This window comes from Poecilia reticulata, linkage group LG12 (genome assembly GCF_000633615.1).
Source record: "Poecilia reticulata strain Guanapo linkage group LG12, Guppy_female_1.0+MT, whole genome shotgun sequence".
In the NCBI taxonomy this organism is placed as follows: domain Eukaryota; kingdom Metazoa; phylum Chordata; class Actinopteri; order Cyprinodontiformes; family Poeciliidae; genus Poecilia; species Poecilia reticulata.
This window is the reverse complement of record NC_024342.1, coordinates 20,770,107-20,786,048: the sequence shown is the minus strand read 5'-3', so window position 1 is coordinate 20,786,048 and position 15,942 is coordinate 20,770,107.

The window sequence follows — 15,942 nt, the reverse complement described above, 5'->3', positions numbered from 1 at the left end:
CTGAGATGGCGACCCAGAATGACGATGGCAGCGGCGTCCAAAACGGAAAACTTCAGCAGCCTCTCTCTCTTCCTCTGCAGGCACAGGAGCACCTTCCCAATGTCTCTCTCACCAATATCGGCCACAATATACACTAGCAGAAAAACATTGCATATCAGGCAAAAAGAAGTCAGGCAATATGCAGAAGTCAGGCAGAGACCAGCACGTCTCTGCTCTGCAGGAGCTCTGAAACTCCAAAGCCTGGGAGTCTCCCTAGTAACTGCAGTCAGAACGCTGCCGTAAAGTAATACCGTACATGGCTCTTAAAGGGGCACTACCCATAAAGTAAAAACAATACAGAAAAGCAAATGGCACACAATAGACAAAGCAAATAACACAGAATAAACAGACAAAATACTGCTGGGTTACACCAGCAGTGAAGGATTTAATGGACCCATGTTCCATTATGAAGATGGTGGGAAACACAACTGGAGAAATCCAGGATGGAGAAAAGCTCCAAGTTTTCAAGCAATTTTTTCTAATAACTCTAGTCAGTTATCCAGTCAATGGAAACACATAAATGGTGGAACCTGAGACTCAAAAGTCAGGAATTGCTTCGTTGGAAAAACTAAAGCAAGAACTGAAGAGATTTCAGTGGGTTCAGGCAGAAGAACGACGCCACCTGGAGGAAAAGATTGGAGCTTTGGGTGCAAAGGTGAGCAGCATGATAGTCATCAGTGACAGAAAAGCAAATCCACCTGGAGCCCTCAGAATACCTGAAGTCACAATAAGAAAGACTTTAAATTATAAGACCAGATTGGAGAAACAGGACAGACAGACAAGCTTTCTGTCACCATTGTCAGTAACCAGATGTACTTAGACATAAAGAAGAGATATTCTGTGGATGAATAACTGAAACCATTATCTAAGCTGTCAGCCTCGACCTTCGTCTCGGAGATCTGCTGGAAGTGAAGCAAGATCTCACACTTCCAACTCTTAAAATTATATTAAGACAAAACTACAAAGTTGCCTCAGTATCAGACCTGCTGCACAGGATCATGAACATCTCTGAAGACCCAAGAAAGTCTGCTCAAGCCCTCCTGTTCAAAGTAAAAGAGCTGAGAGAAAAACTGCTCTGCATGTCTGGAGAAGAAGACGATGCAGAGCAGTTAAGCCCAATCTATCCAATTTAAGTTCTTGTGGTCACTGGAAACAAGTTTGTTAAAAGAGCTGAAAAATGTATCAAGAGGAAACAAGAACAAAGTAGAGGGCTAAATTCAGAGACTGAAAAGTTAATAAAGGCCTCAGAGCAGGAATGATGAAGACAAAGACAGAATCTGAAACATCAACATCAAAGCTCAGATCAGTGAGGACTAAAGGAGGCCAAGCAAGCAGAGAAACTGGGATGGATGATATCTGTCAGCACGGCTTCACATCTGGACAAGAAGCCATCTTTCTCATTTACAGGGAAACAGGAAGGTGTTGCTGAGGAGGAACCAGCAGTAACCCAGTTAACTCCCAGGTCCCACTTTGACTTTTTATCTCTACAGGCCAACCCATGTGAGCCACCAGGTGAGCCCAAAAACACAATGAATTTCCCACAGTCTGACAGTTATATTCCCTCACTGTACCAAATCAAGCTCATCAATCTCATTGGAAGAAGATATGTTGTCCAGTGTCATCTTGATAATGTAGCAGTGGAAGCTTTATGGGACACAAGACCTTAGGTAATTTTAATAAATGACTCGAGAAAGAAATGCCTCCCTCTCAAAACACTGAGACCAATCTCAGAAATCCTGTCTGAACCACTGGTAGCCATGACAGCAAATGTAGAGAAATGTCATATATGGGACACTCAGCCCACAAAGATCTTTATTGTTCCCAGTTTAGTCTCAAATGATCAAAATGTTGCTGATTAACCTATTAGTGGGTTTAATGTGATAAAAGAAATAATGGGCTGATGGAGAAACTTTCAGAAAATCAGTCAGACATTTTTAGTGTCAAAACAGTTGAGTTCATGGTCAAGATTTTACAAACCCACAGAGACAAAATGTTGGAATAGTTTGCACAGGGAAGAAGATTTCCCTGGTTGTTGCTGACATAAACATAAACTCTGGATTGTCCTGCTGCTGCAATCAGACAGAACAAGAAGAAGCTTCAAGTTCTTCTCCTGTTCAGCTCCATGTTCCTGTCAGAGACTTCAGGTCCTCATGAGGAGAACAACTAAAGCCTGGAACAGACTGACACCAACATCCTGACATCTCATCCTGAACAAAGCTTTGCAGCATCAAGGTGACTCTTAGCTCCATATATGGACAGATTTCCTCTAAAGGGGGCGGAGCCTGGATTGGAGGAACCAGCAGCAGCTTCCAGGCACAAACCTTGGGAACCTCTGGAGGAGAACATGGAGATGAGATTCCTGCTTTAATCAGTGGATTCATTGGTAGAAAACATGACGACTGAAATATCTGAGAGCTGCAGCTCCATTTTCTACAGATCTGCTGGAACATCAGATAGAAATGAAGAATTTCCTCATTTCACATCAAACTGTTCATCTTCCACAGAAACAACTGAATTATTGACCTGAACTGGTTCAAAAGGTCTGGATGGTAAAAACATCCATAGTTTTTCTGTCTCATTAGTTTCCAGAAAGAGTTGAAATGTTTCATTGATCAGCAGCAGCTCAGTAAAGATCTCTCCTCTTTCCAACCTGATTCAGTCCATGAAGCAGAACATCTCTGCTGCTGCAGCAACAGGAGGAAACTTCTCCAGGTCTCAACTTCTACACTCTGACTGCTGGGAAACAGATCAGGGAGGAACAGCCTTTTCTCCAGGCTGCTGACTCTAGCGCCACCTACTGGCTAAGGAGCAAAGAAGAAACCAATGAAATAAATGCTAAAACAGGAACCGGTTCATCCAGTCTGAATGTCAAAGTTCTGACTCAGGGACATTTTGTTCCAGTCTATGGGGAAATTTTCTGCCATAATTTTCAGTTTGAAAGCAGGAAGTTATGTCTTTCCTCTCAAAACTTGTAATGCTTGTACTCAAAACTCCTTTTCTCTTTGAAATATTCACTGTTCTTTCCCATTACGCTCAGAACTTGTCTCTGGTCGGATCAAATTTTCGCTTGCAAACCTCTCTGCCTGTCTGCGAATCATTTTCTATTCGTTCTTGGAACAGAACATTTGCAATGGGTGAGGTTTAAATTTCAGAGCCGATTTACACTTTAAAGAATCACGTCATTCTTTCAAAAGAATGGATGTTGATTTTTATCAGTTTTATGGGTTTTCTAATATCTGTCTATATAAATTGTTCCTATATTGTTAGAATAGACAGACGTCTCTCTATCTAGACAGATACATAACTACACAGTCACACCCATTAGGAGGAACTAAACACACCCAGTATAACACTTTGATTCTATTGGCTGACAGGTTGCTAGGCGACGGTACTTTTCAGCAGCAGTTATGTGGTGATATTAAGGACTACAGTTCAGTTTGTTTCTTTGTTTCATTTTTAATAGATTTTTGTTTTTTATTTTTGTTTTGATGTTTTTTGATGCCATAATTGCATGAAACCATAAACTTATTTAGTGTCAAATGCATAAAAATAATTAAAGTACTGATCTGCATTTGATCAGCAGCTCCTTGATGATGGACTTAGTTTTTCACTCACTGCTTCAGTATTTTGGTTCTGATTCATTTCATAAAAGTATGATTCAATGTAATATTTACTGCTGTTGTATTGAGATTGAGATAATTTCAAAAGCTGCTGAAGAACAAATGATCTTTTATTCATGTCCTGATGATTTAAATCTTAGAACTGATTCCAGATCTGAAATATTTTTACCATCACTGATAAACTTGGATTATTTTAAAATGCTGCTTTTTGGATTTAATAATCAGACGTCACGTAGTTTCACCAACCAGGGAAGATAAAATCCCCAACATTGAAGAGTCCAGTTGATTCCAAATTAAAACATGTTCTGGTTCCATTAGAGCTGAACAGAACCTGGATCTGCAGAATATTAGCAACAAAGTCTTTGTGTTCAAACTGAGAATCATGAGGAGAATTCATGTCTTCAGAAGTCAGCTGGTAAACATTCCTCTGACTGTCAGTCAGCAACAGTTAAACCAGTTTGGCATCATTTCACTTCATAAAACTTTCAGTTTAAGCTCACCTGTTCAGTTGTGGTACCAGTCTGGTTCTACTGCAGTTTTGTTGGGTCTTTATTTGTTGTTCAGATATACTTCATCAAGTCTTTGGATAATTTAAACAAACTGTAAGTTTTCTGTTTTCTACTTGAACATTGTCTTCAGGAATATTACTGTTTGTTTCTTATTTTTCTCTCAGATGTTTGTAAAACAGAGAACTACTGACTTGAACTCAAAGTTTCATATTTCTGCTGTTTGAAGATTAATCTAAGGAATTATTAGATTACTGATAAACTGGAATCTAACATATTGATGAAGAGTTGATGTTTCTTTGTTTTCTTCTCTGAACAAACTGCTTCATGTTTTTATGTCCTAGAACCAAATTCCAGTCTTCACCATTAAAGTTTAACACAACAATTAAAATTAAAACATTATTCTTAAAATGTGTTTAATTCAGTCAGATTATTAATAATCTTAGATGGAACTGGTAGTTCAATAATTGAGTTGAAATCCTTCCTGTTGTTCAGGTTGAATCAGTGAATGTAAGTGTTGCTCCATGTCTCCATCTAGTGGACTGATAGTAGAAGTGCAGCAGCTGATGGCATTCTGACTGCATTCACCTGACAGAGAAGAAGAGCCAATCAGAGGAGGAGCAGCTGATCTTTTTCCAGCTCTAATGATGTAAAGGATGATCAGAGTTGACATAATCAGTGTAAACTTTCTACCTTCATGAAGGTAGAAAGTGTTTGTGTTTATTTAGATCCAGTCCTGCTGTGTTTGTCACACTAAGCCGATCTGAACATCACTGAATGTGAGGAGTGAAGGTTTCCCAGCATTCAGTCTGAAGAAGCTCAGCTCTTCTCAGCTCTGAGACATTTTCTGAATAAATCCCAGTCAGTGAATCTGCAGACCTGATCAGATCCAAACATCCATTTTCCATTAGTCTCTGGTTTCATCGTTGTTCCAGCTGCTGAGGTCAGAATCCAGCTGTAAAACCTGGAGGCTGAATTCTCTCCTCCAAACATCCAACAAGCTGCCACCTCTTATTCTGGTTTCTTAATTTTTATTTTCATTTGCCATAATTCCACTAACCTGTGCAATTATTGCTGTTTAGTGCTAAAGAGATAAAGTGGTTAAAGTAGAGATTTCTATCAGATCAGTAGATGCTGACCTTTGACCTGCTGTGGAAGCAGAAAGAATGGACTTAGTTTTTCACTCAGTTTTTTTGGTTAATAAATAATGACTAAATATAATCTTTACGGCTGTTTTATTGAACTCATTTTAAGAGCTGCTGAGGAACAAATGATCCTATATTCCTATCCTGATGAATGAAACCTTAGATCTGGTTCTGATCACTTTTTACCATTAGTGGAGTATTTGGATCATGTAAAAGCTTCATCGGTGTTTAATATTCAGGGCTCATGCAGGATATAGTTTCACCACCAGGGGGAGACAAATACCCACCAATTAAGAGTCCAGTTGGTTCCAAGTTTTAAAAAAAGGTTCTGATTTCATTAGAGCTGAACAGAACCAGGATCAGTAGAATAACAGCAGCAGAGAGTTTGCGTTTAAACTGGGAGTCATGAGATGAATTTATGTCTTTAGACGTCAACAGATAAACCAGTAAAACCAGTTTGAGCTCATTACTCAGAATACTATCTGATTAAGCTCACCTGTTAAGGTTGTGGCACCAGTCTGGTTCTGTTGGGTCTCGGTTTGTTGATCAGATATTTTTCTACCACTCTTTCAACAGTTTTAACAAACTGTATTTTTTATCTACTTGAACTTTGTCTTCAGGAACTTTCCTGTTGGTTTCTAATCTCTGATGTTTGGAGAAAATGTTCACTTCTGATTTCAACACAAAGTTTAATCTCTCTGCTGTTTCAAGGCCAATCTACAGGATGATGATCTAGAATAAAACATTAACATCCAATGTTTTATTTCTTCTTTGAACAAACTGATTCATGATTGTATTTCTTTCTACCAAACTCTGGTGTCCACCATTAAACTCACAACAATTTTGTCCACAACAATTTTGTCCATTTAATTTCAAAATTAACTGTTATACTAAAATGTGTTCAATTCAGTCAAATTACTAAATAACTTATTTTTAATGGCACATTTAATCGACTTGCAGAGATTAATATTTAACTAAACTCCTTCCTGTTGTTCAGATTGAATCAGTGAATGTAAATGTTGCTCCATGTCTCCATCTAGTGGACTGATAGTAGAAGTGCAGCAGCTGATGGCAGCTTCCTCTGCCTCTCTGCTGTCTGACTGCATTCACCTGACACTGATATGAAGCAGAGAAGAAGAGCCAATCAGAGGAGGAGCAGCTGATCTTTTTCCAGCACTAATGATGTAAAGGATGATCAGAGTTGATGTGCAGATGAATGATGTGTGTTTCCTCTGCAGGTGAAGCTAGAAAGTGTGTGTGAGCTGATGTGAATTCAGCAGCATGGATCAGTGTGAGGACAGAGAGGAGGGAGTCCCTCCCTCTAAAACCACTCTGTGTGGGGAAGAGGAGAGCCAGAGCAAAGGTCAGAGGTGAGGTCACCATCTCTAACTGTCCACAGCCCTTTTCACACAGCGTTCACTATATCAGGCCAAAACAGACGTGGTGAGGAAGCTCCTGCTGCTCCTCTTTGCTGCTTCATCCAGACTGAACAGATTCAGTTTTAATYATCATGTTTCTGTCAGGATCCATCAGAGACTCAGACCAGAACCAGAACCAGAACCCAGCTGTGTGTCCTTTAAGAGCGACTGGTCAATGTTTGAACCCTACAACTTTAAATCTCCTGGATCTCCACCATCAGAGAGGTGAGCTGTTTCTAACTGCTGTAACTGTTTATATCTGTCATGGCCATGTGACAATACCAAGTTCTGTTGGGTTCTGTTGCCATGGGAACGTTAGACTAAATATCAGGTTATTTTATTTTCATTACATCTATACTATGGTAACATGTCTTGTTAAAGACGTCGACACATCTTCCCCCAGGTTTGTGATGTGAGAGATCAGCAAGTTAAAATCAGCTAAACTTCAATAAAATGCAAAGATTTCTTCAAACAAATGCACAAAGATCAAGTCAGATCTGGTTTCCATTCTTAATACCTGCAGTTATAGAACAAAACCAGACCTTAAGCTGCACAAAAACCTCTTCTGGAATATTGCCGCAGCAGCTGCTGGCATAACTAATGATTTCAGTTACTTTCAACAGTTTCAGTTTGTCAGTCCTGCTTCACAATAAGAAGTTGATATTTCAGATATTTTACTGCTGCAGGTTCAGACCAAGCCTTATATGGTCAACCTGACCAGGAAGTCAATGTTCATGCACACAAAATATTCTACAAGTAACCATGATATTATTATAGAAGATCATACTCAATTAATATAAGCTTCAATACCTGCTGATTAAAGACTAAAATATAATCCCAGTCTTCATGTTGACATCAATCTCAATAAATAAAGTCCAATGGGATCATTAGTAAAGTAGAAATTAATGATAGAACTTCAATGAATGAAACAGAAGAAATCCACAGTCTCTACCCAGAGCTTCTCCATGTCGATCTAGTTAATAGTCTCAAAATCTGATGTTTCTCTCAAATCAATTTAACCATCATTCAGGCAATGACGCTGCCCCTTACTGGTCAGTTATTGATACCATAACTAACAGCTGTCAATCTCCAGTCCTTGAGACCTGCTGCCCTGCAATTTTTAGGTGTGCCTCTGCTGCAGCACCTGAATAGAATAATTAGGTCATTAGCTAGGCTCTGGACAACATGTAGGAGGTAATTAAACCATTTCATTCCAGTGTTTTGTACTTGTGGCCCATCTAAAAACTGTAGGACAGCTGTCCTCGAGGACTGGAGTTTGACACCTTTGCAAACAATTATTGCTGATAAACAGGAAACAATATTTAACTAGAATCAACTCACTTTTCCACTACAACCTCTAAAATATGTAAATAAAGAAAAACCTCAATCAGGACACTAATTATGATGTTGGCATGACCTTTGAGCCACAAACATTTCATTGCATTTTATTCTGTTTTCCATCAACTAAACTTTTAAAAATAAAACAGACTAATTTATTTTGACCAATATTAATTTTAACACAAAAAGACAAAGGCAGATGTTAACTTCATTCCTATGTTAATATTTGGATCGTTCTCTAAATCTGACTACAGACAAATTAATGCTGAAAGAAAATATTTTTATGAACTTCAAGATTCCAGTTTCACCTCTGAGGTTTAAACTTCATCCAACATGGCGAATCATCAACCATTTCTACAGTGAAACTAAATACATTATCATATGAATCTCATTCAGAACCAGATGGTAACGGACCATCTGGTTCTGTTCAAAACCAGATGGTCCGTTAGATCCTCCTTGGATGGTCAGAGTGGAAACGACTCCTGGTTCTTCTCCATGTTAGAGCTCAACACTAAGATCATCAACCTTCTCTCAGTCATTTAAACCAACATGTTTGTCTCAGAATCAGATCTTTCTGCTCTTTAAACAAGGCTGGACATTATTCAGGAGGATCAATGAAACATGCTGGAGGATTGGACCGGTTCTGATGGGAATCATTTAGAACATCAAGTTCACTCAGTAATAATCCTGTAAATTCACAATAAAAATAATGGCAGCTACAGATTCCAGCATTTTACTAAGTTTTCTGTGTTTTATTTTGACAGTATATTACTTTTACTTTTAAGGTAACTACAGAATAGATCAGTGGTTCTTAACTTTTTTTGAGGTACCGAACCCCCCAGTTTCATATGCGCATTCACCGAACCCTTCTTATCCGTGTTCCGTGCCCGAAACACCTCACCAGGGAGGCGTCCAGGAGGCGTCCTAACCAGATGCCCGAGCCTCAACTGGCTCCTCTCGTGTTCAACTCTGTAATAAAATTTTTAAGTATTTTACTGTTATAGTGGTGAAACTAATAAGGAGTAAAATACTGGCATCTGGAGCTGCCAGTATTTTACTGTAGGTTTAGTTTCACCACTTCATGAACTTTATCAGTAAGCTCCGGGAAAAATGTTAATATTTCACAGTCTGAGTTTTACAGTAGCAAATTGGTGCAGTTTTAAAATGCATAATGATTAAGTCCCATCACATAATAGGGATGAGATAACATTCTGTAGGAACGATTTTATATTTAAAGGCACTTATGTACAAACCGTATACATTTATACAAAATAATAATACGAGCTTTTTTCCAGGCGTCATGGAATTGATTACAAAAACATTGGCCTTCAATGTCAAGAAATATTCCTAATTGCAAAAACACTGTTACAAAAATTTAAAAATTACAGTTTCTAGTGTCTTAAACTGAGTTTAATTGATACAGTTTTTACAATCTTAAGTTTTCAAAAATAATTATATGGAAAATGATCACATATCCAGGCCTCTTGGTTTTGTTAAAGTAAAAAAAATGAATAAATAAAAATAAACATGGCTGCTGTAACACCTGAAAACCAGTAATAGTTCCATTATAAAACCCAGTTTAGGACAACACGATGTGGGATTCTACATTTATTATTTAACAGTCAAAGTGGTTCTTACTTTTTAAGATGCAGCAGAGGAACCATGGAGCCTGGAAAAGCATAAGAAAATGTCAATTAGACCTTAAATGATTTGGAAACAGAATGATTTCAAAGAAACAAAGGACAACTATTAACCTGAAATGACACTAAAGGTGCATCAGGTTGTTGATCAGGTAGAAACATGAGCATCACTGTCTGCAGTTTCTTCTGGATGATCTTACCCACTTTTCTGGACGCCACCTTTCCATGGTTGGTCTTTGTGCCTTTCTGGGTTAACCTCAATGAAGAGCCTAAACAACACAAAAGAAAATAAGAAAAACCTTTGGAAAACTGGCAATTTGAAGGAAGAAGGTCAATGTAATATAAAACAGTTCTTTATCTAATGTGGATTATTCTGTTATTAAATATATTAAGATAACATGTCACCAAATTGGTTAACTGTTACCTATAACTTACTTTATAGCTCCTAAAAATTTTGTCATTGCATTTTACTCATTGTAAAGTGTTTTCAAAAATAAAATCATGGAGAAGTTTTACTGTTGAATCCATTCCAAAGTCTTTCCTGCTTCATCTTGACTTTTTAGGTTGAATGTGTAGAAAGTAGCAAACAGCTGCAGGTCTGGTCTCACATGTTGGCTGGACGCCTCAAAGATGACTTGGGTTTCTATATGGAAATGGTGTATATAATTCTTATAAGGTTTTATCTTTTTTGTTTGAAACTTATATTTATTGCATAACACACTGATGCTAAGTATAAGATCCTTAGTATTTTTTTACAAAATGAAACATAATTTGGGTACTTACTGAAATTGTATGAAATTAATGCAAAAGTGACCACTTTCAAGAGTAAATTATATATGCCTATACAGTAGTGATGTGTCCGGCAACATCGATGCGTCGGCTCCTGTGTCAAGCCCATCGACCAAAACCCATGTCGGACCGCGTATTGATTATACCCTGGCATTAAGAAACCCTCGCTATAACGCAGTTCATCTTTCACGGTCTCGCTGCTTCGCAGATTTTTTTGTGGAGTTTTTTTCACAGTGCATTGTGTTCTGCGTCCTGATTGGTTAAACAGTCTCCGTGCTTCTTCTCTACCTGAGTGCCAATAAAGTTACGGTATTTAAGTAATACAGATTGGCCATTCAGGTGATGGAAATTTTAAATGCCTGCTGGAAAAAACTGTGTCTAGAATCAGAGCAAAGCTCGACCAGAGGCTCGTTTGATGAGATCCATCGATCTGCTATATATACAGCTATGAATCTTACAATCAGCTTGGAGGAGACACTTTAGTCAATTAGTTCCACAGAGCACACCTGTTAACGGTCTCTCTTTCTCTTTACTACAACGTGCACTTGTTACTGAACCAGGTTGGTTTTAGTGACTCTGGTGAGTCACAAGGGTGTTGTTTTGGCTAAAAGCAACCTATAAAACATTTTCCACTTTTTCCTCCACAGAATCAAACTTCATAGCTTTTTTATGACCATCAAATAACTTTAAGGTGACTCATTAATTGAATGTTCACAAAATCTTTTAGATTTTCTTAATGCTAATTATTTTATTAGTAAGGCAATTTTGCAAGGGTCAGTACAGCTTAATTCAGTAGCAGAAATAATCAAATAAGTAAAATCAATAATTTAGCCTATCTTTCCCTAATGCTGACACTGAGAACTAAAAAAGGGAAACTTTGAGAAAGACGGACAGAGTTTGGCATTTTGAACCCCAGAACTGGCCTGATGATGAAGAAGGTGTTGAAGCAGGAGGAGGATTTTGATCGTTGAAGGCAGACGTCCCTGCAGGTCTGATGAGCTTTCATCTCTGCTTTGATGCTGAGGTCACACAGGACTTGGGTGCTGGCAGGACGAGTACTGATGTAGAGCAGCAGGCCTCTGATCTCAGGATGACTTCCTCTTGTGTGTAGCGGTCCTCTGCTTCTTGTCTTGCGGCTCTGAAGGTCCCTTCACCTCGTCTCATGATCTTTCTGGTCCGTTGAGATGTAAACGAGCTGGTCTCATGGAAGGAATGCACCAGTTCTTCCTCTTTGTCTTTGCCTTGTTCTTTTTCTTTGCGTTCTGAACCCAGCTGATGAGAGAAGTGCAATTTGAAGCCACATGTTGCGGGGCTAACAGGTTGGTCCCCATGTGCAGAACAGTCTCCGGCTCTGTGGCCCCGGCTCTTCTTCAGCTGCAGAGTTCTTTGTCCATCTCGATCTTGGCTCGAAGCTGCCTGAAGGATCCAACCAAAGGTTCCTCTTTTGGACTCACCTTTTGTAGGTTTTATCCACCCTTTTGGTGTGTTTGCATTGGCTAGCTTTGTTGCTGTGCCTGTCTCATTGGCCGACTGCGTGGACAGATGATCTCATATCCATCACCGTCTTTGAGACATTATGTCCTGATGTCTGTTCTAATGACCTCGAGTTGCTCAACAGTCCTCTTACGTCTGTTGCCTGTCCAACCTTTTTCTTGGAACGTTAAAGTTCAACAATAAGGCCTTGGTCAGCTCTGCTCCCGTCAGTTTCTCCTTTCCCCTGACCTTTTATCTACTATCTACCTTCAACACAACATCAGTGATCTGATTCAGCATTCATTTATGTTACGACTGGCTCAGGGTCGTAACAAAAAACATGAAACCATACCATGGTTAAAGTGAAATAAAGTAAATGTTTATTAACAAAAAACAACTATCAAAACAAAAGAAACTCAAAAGTGCAAAAGACGGGGAGCTGGGGCCTGGCAACTACCATTGCCTCTGCAGAATGGACGCTGAGGGCCACAGGCGACAAACCACCAACGACCAGTGACCAACGACCAGCTACGAGCCACCCAGCGCCGCTGAAAGACGGAGACAGCCAGCTTTAAGTATCCTGCACTCCAATCACCCGATCAGGCACACCTGCAAATGGGAGGAGCACAAAGAGGGACAACAAGACCAGCCTACAAGGCCCAGGGCCGTCACAATTTATAATATTATAATAACCATTATTTATTAATTACTCTTATTATAATCATAATGTGTTGATTACATTAACACATTATGATTATACAGACAGTATTCTGAAAAGAAACCAAGAATTATCCATCATTCTAATTATTTGATACCAAAGTTACATGTAACCCGAGTGTAGATGTTGAGTTCCATTTTCTGGTCCTCTACTGCTATTTATCCCCTTTGCCTTCCAAAATCTCGCGATAGTTGATATATACAACTGCAATTCTCACAAGAATTACTAAGCAGCCAATCGTTGTTGAGTGTCTGAGTCACACGTACCACCGTAGGCCCATTAGCTAGGTATATTAGCTGGAGCAAAAAGCATGGAGGATTAGAACGAGTTTGTACGGAGCCCTCCAGGGGGCATGAGGAAATGTTTTTTTTCTTTTGCGTTCCCTCGCAAAAGGTTTTGCGTTCGGTCACAATAATCTATTGATCAGTTCATGCGGCATAATTGATACTGTAAGCCTTTCTTATGGTGGCCGCCGTACTTCTGCTTTAATACAAGCTTATAAGGTTTTTCCGAGGACTATTGAGTTATTATTGCGGGGTACTAAGTCATCTGATTGTGTCTATTGTGTTGGTCTGAATGGTTTAAAGGGCTGCTTTCAGTGCCGTTCTATCTGAGCCTTAACAGACATAAACATGCAGTAAATAAATCGATTTTCAATCCGGTTTTTTTTGCACTAAAGCGTTAATAATAATAAACACGCTCTTACAGAGCCTCACTGAGGCTCTGTAAGAGCCATATGAATGAAATAAGTAATTATTTATATGACAGGAGCAGCGGCTTTGACATCTGGGTGGTGGGCGTATCGATGTGGGCGTGGCGTCATCAAGTATGAATGGGAAGGTTACTGGCTGCTGCTGGCTCTGTGTTTGAGGAAGCGGGTGAGCGGGGTGGTCAGTCCTGCAAAGTTTGGAGCATGATAATAAAAATTAAATAAATCGATAATTGTGTCAGAACAAAGAAGAGGTTATAGTTGACTGATACACGGACAGATGAGATTCCCAGAGTTAACCCAGTGCGGCCCTCTGCCACCATTAGTTTGCTGTGTTTTATAATAATAAAACGTGTTTATTATTATTAACGCTTTGGTGCAAAAAACTGATTGAAAATCGATTTATTTACTGCATGTTTATGTCTGTTAAGGCTCAGATGGAACGGCACTGAAAGCAGCTCTTTAAACCATTCAGACGAACACAACAGAGACACAATCAAAACTGTCAGATGACTTATTACCCCGCGATAATAACTCAATAGTCCATGGAAAAACCTTATAAGCTTGTATTAAAGCAGAAGTACGGCGGCCACCATAAAAAAGGCTTACAGTATCAATTATGCCGCATGAACTGATCAGTAGGTTATTGCGAGCGAATGCAAAACCTTTTGCGAGGGAACGCAAAAGAAAAAAAATCCCCATGTCCCCTGGAGGGCTCCGTAAGTTTGGGAGAGCAGAGCTGCAGGTCATTTAAGCGTAACGTTCTGTTTTTTTCTTTGATCTTGTATGATGCTGATAAAATTGTACTAACTTTAGGAGTCTCCGGTCGTGAGCTGAGGGACAAGAGAAACACAAAACTGATTGTATGCCTTATGAACTGCGGAATTGGTGAGTCATTTTATAAAGACTTGGCGTTAGTTGATATCAATCCGGACGCTCTATTGCGACTCTGAACAAACAAGTAGGAGAACAATGAGGTGCCTTAAATATTAAAGTATTTGCCTAGCTTGATGGTTTTTACATTGTTTGTTGATTTTGTATGGAGCATATTTATTGACTTTTTATGAATAAGATTTATCTTGAATTTTTGTATTTATTTGGAAATACGTAATGATTACCAAAACGATTATTGGGATTATTCATAGTGCAATGAGTGCCAATTGTTTTTTGTGTGCACACTGGAATGTTTTGATTATATATATTCAGTGGTGGGTTACTGTACTTAAGTACAATTTTCGTGTATCTGTACTTTACTTAAGTAGATTTAATAATGGATACTTTCTACTTTTACTCCACTACATTTTACAGTAAGTATCTGTACTTTCTACTTCACTACATTTCTACAAAACTGTCTCGTTACCCGTTACATCCAAGTCGCGTTGCTCTTTTTTTCCGTTAAAATGTGAAGTTCAGGGATTTAAGGTGGCGCCGTAAAATCCAAGCAATAACGTGACTTAGTGTCTGTTGTTACTCATCACCTGCACCTTTATTCGCACACGGAGCTCCAGACATGCGCAGTGGTTTCCTCTGAGCGGGAGAAGATGTGTCTGATCGTCAGTAATATAATAGCTGCATAAATCATAAGATATGGCGACATATAAAATCAGCAGTGCTTCGCTTTCACAGACGGTGGGACTTCGTCCAACTTTTAGCGTCACTTGGAAGGTAAGCTACGTGGACGTGATGCTAGCAAAGCTAGCTGTACAGAGWCACATATGTTGCATCTGCGATGAAAAAAAGTCGTCACTCATGCGCTGAATTATTGTGTGGAGGTGTTGATTGAGGTGTTGCATATATGGGACAACGCTGTGACCAAAGTGCAATATAGTGATATGACATTCAGGAACGATCTGATTCTTCTGGACGGATCTTTACTGATTAAATTTATTTCAGCTCTAAGTATTTAATATCTAGGTGTTTTATGGGAATGTGGATCTTTCAGATCAATTTGAGAAGCAATTTTGATAAGTAAAAGTAAATTTTTTTGTGTCACAAAGCGCAGGGTGCTGGTCTTAACTTGGTCTTGGATAGGTGGTCTTGACTACAACACTGCTTCGAACTCCTTGGTTGCCTGTCCTCTCCCACCCACCTTCTTTATGTTATGTTAGGACAGGAGACAAGATGTTTTCATCCCTGAAATTATGATGCATAGAATCACATATCTAAGTCTAAACTATCTTACAGAGTAAGCACAATAAAAACATGCTTTATCTGTGGCATTTTTCATTAAAATGGCACATTTCTAATGTATTAAAATTAAATACGATCGGTACACTTAATGATATTAGCAATTAGGTATTATTCAGCAAGTACTTTCACTTTTAATACTTAAGTATTTTTAAAAGCCAGTACTTTTTTACTTTTACTTAAGTACAAATGTTAATGTGGTAGTTTTACTTTTACTTGAGTACATTTTTGTCAAAGTATTCATACTTTTACTTAAGTAAATTTTTTGAGTACTTTCTCCACCACTGTATATATTTGAGAATGGTCCTGCTTTATTATACAGGCCAGGTTCAATGGCGAGCTGAAGAATCAGGTCCAAAA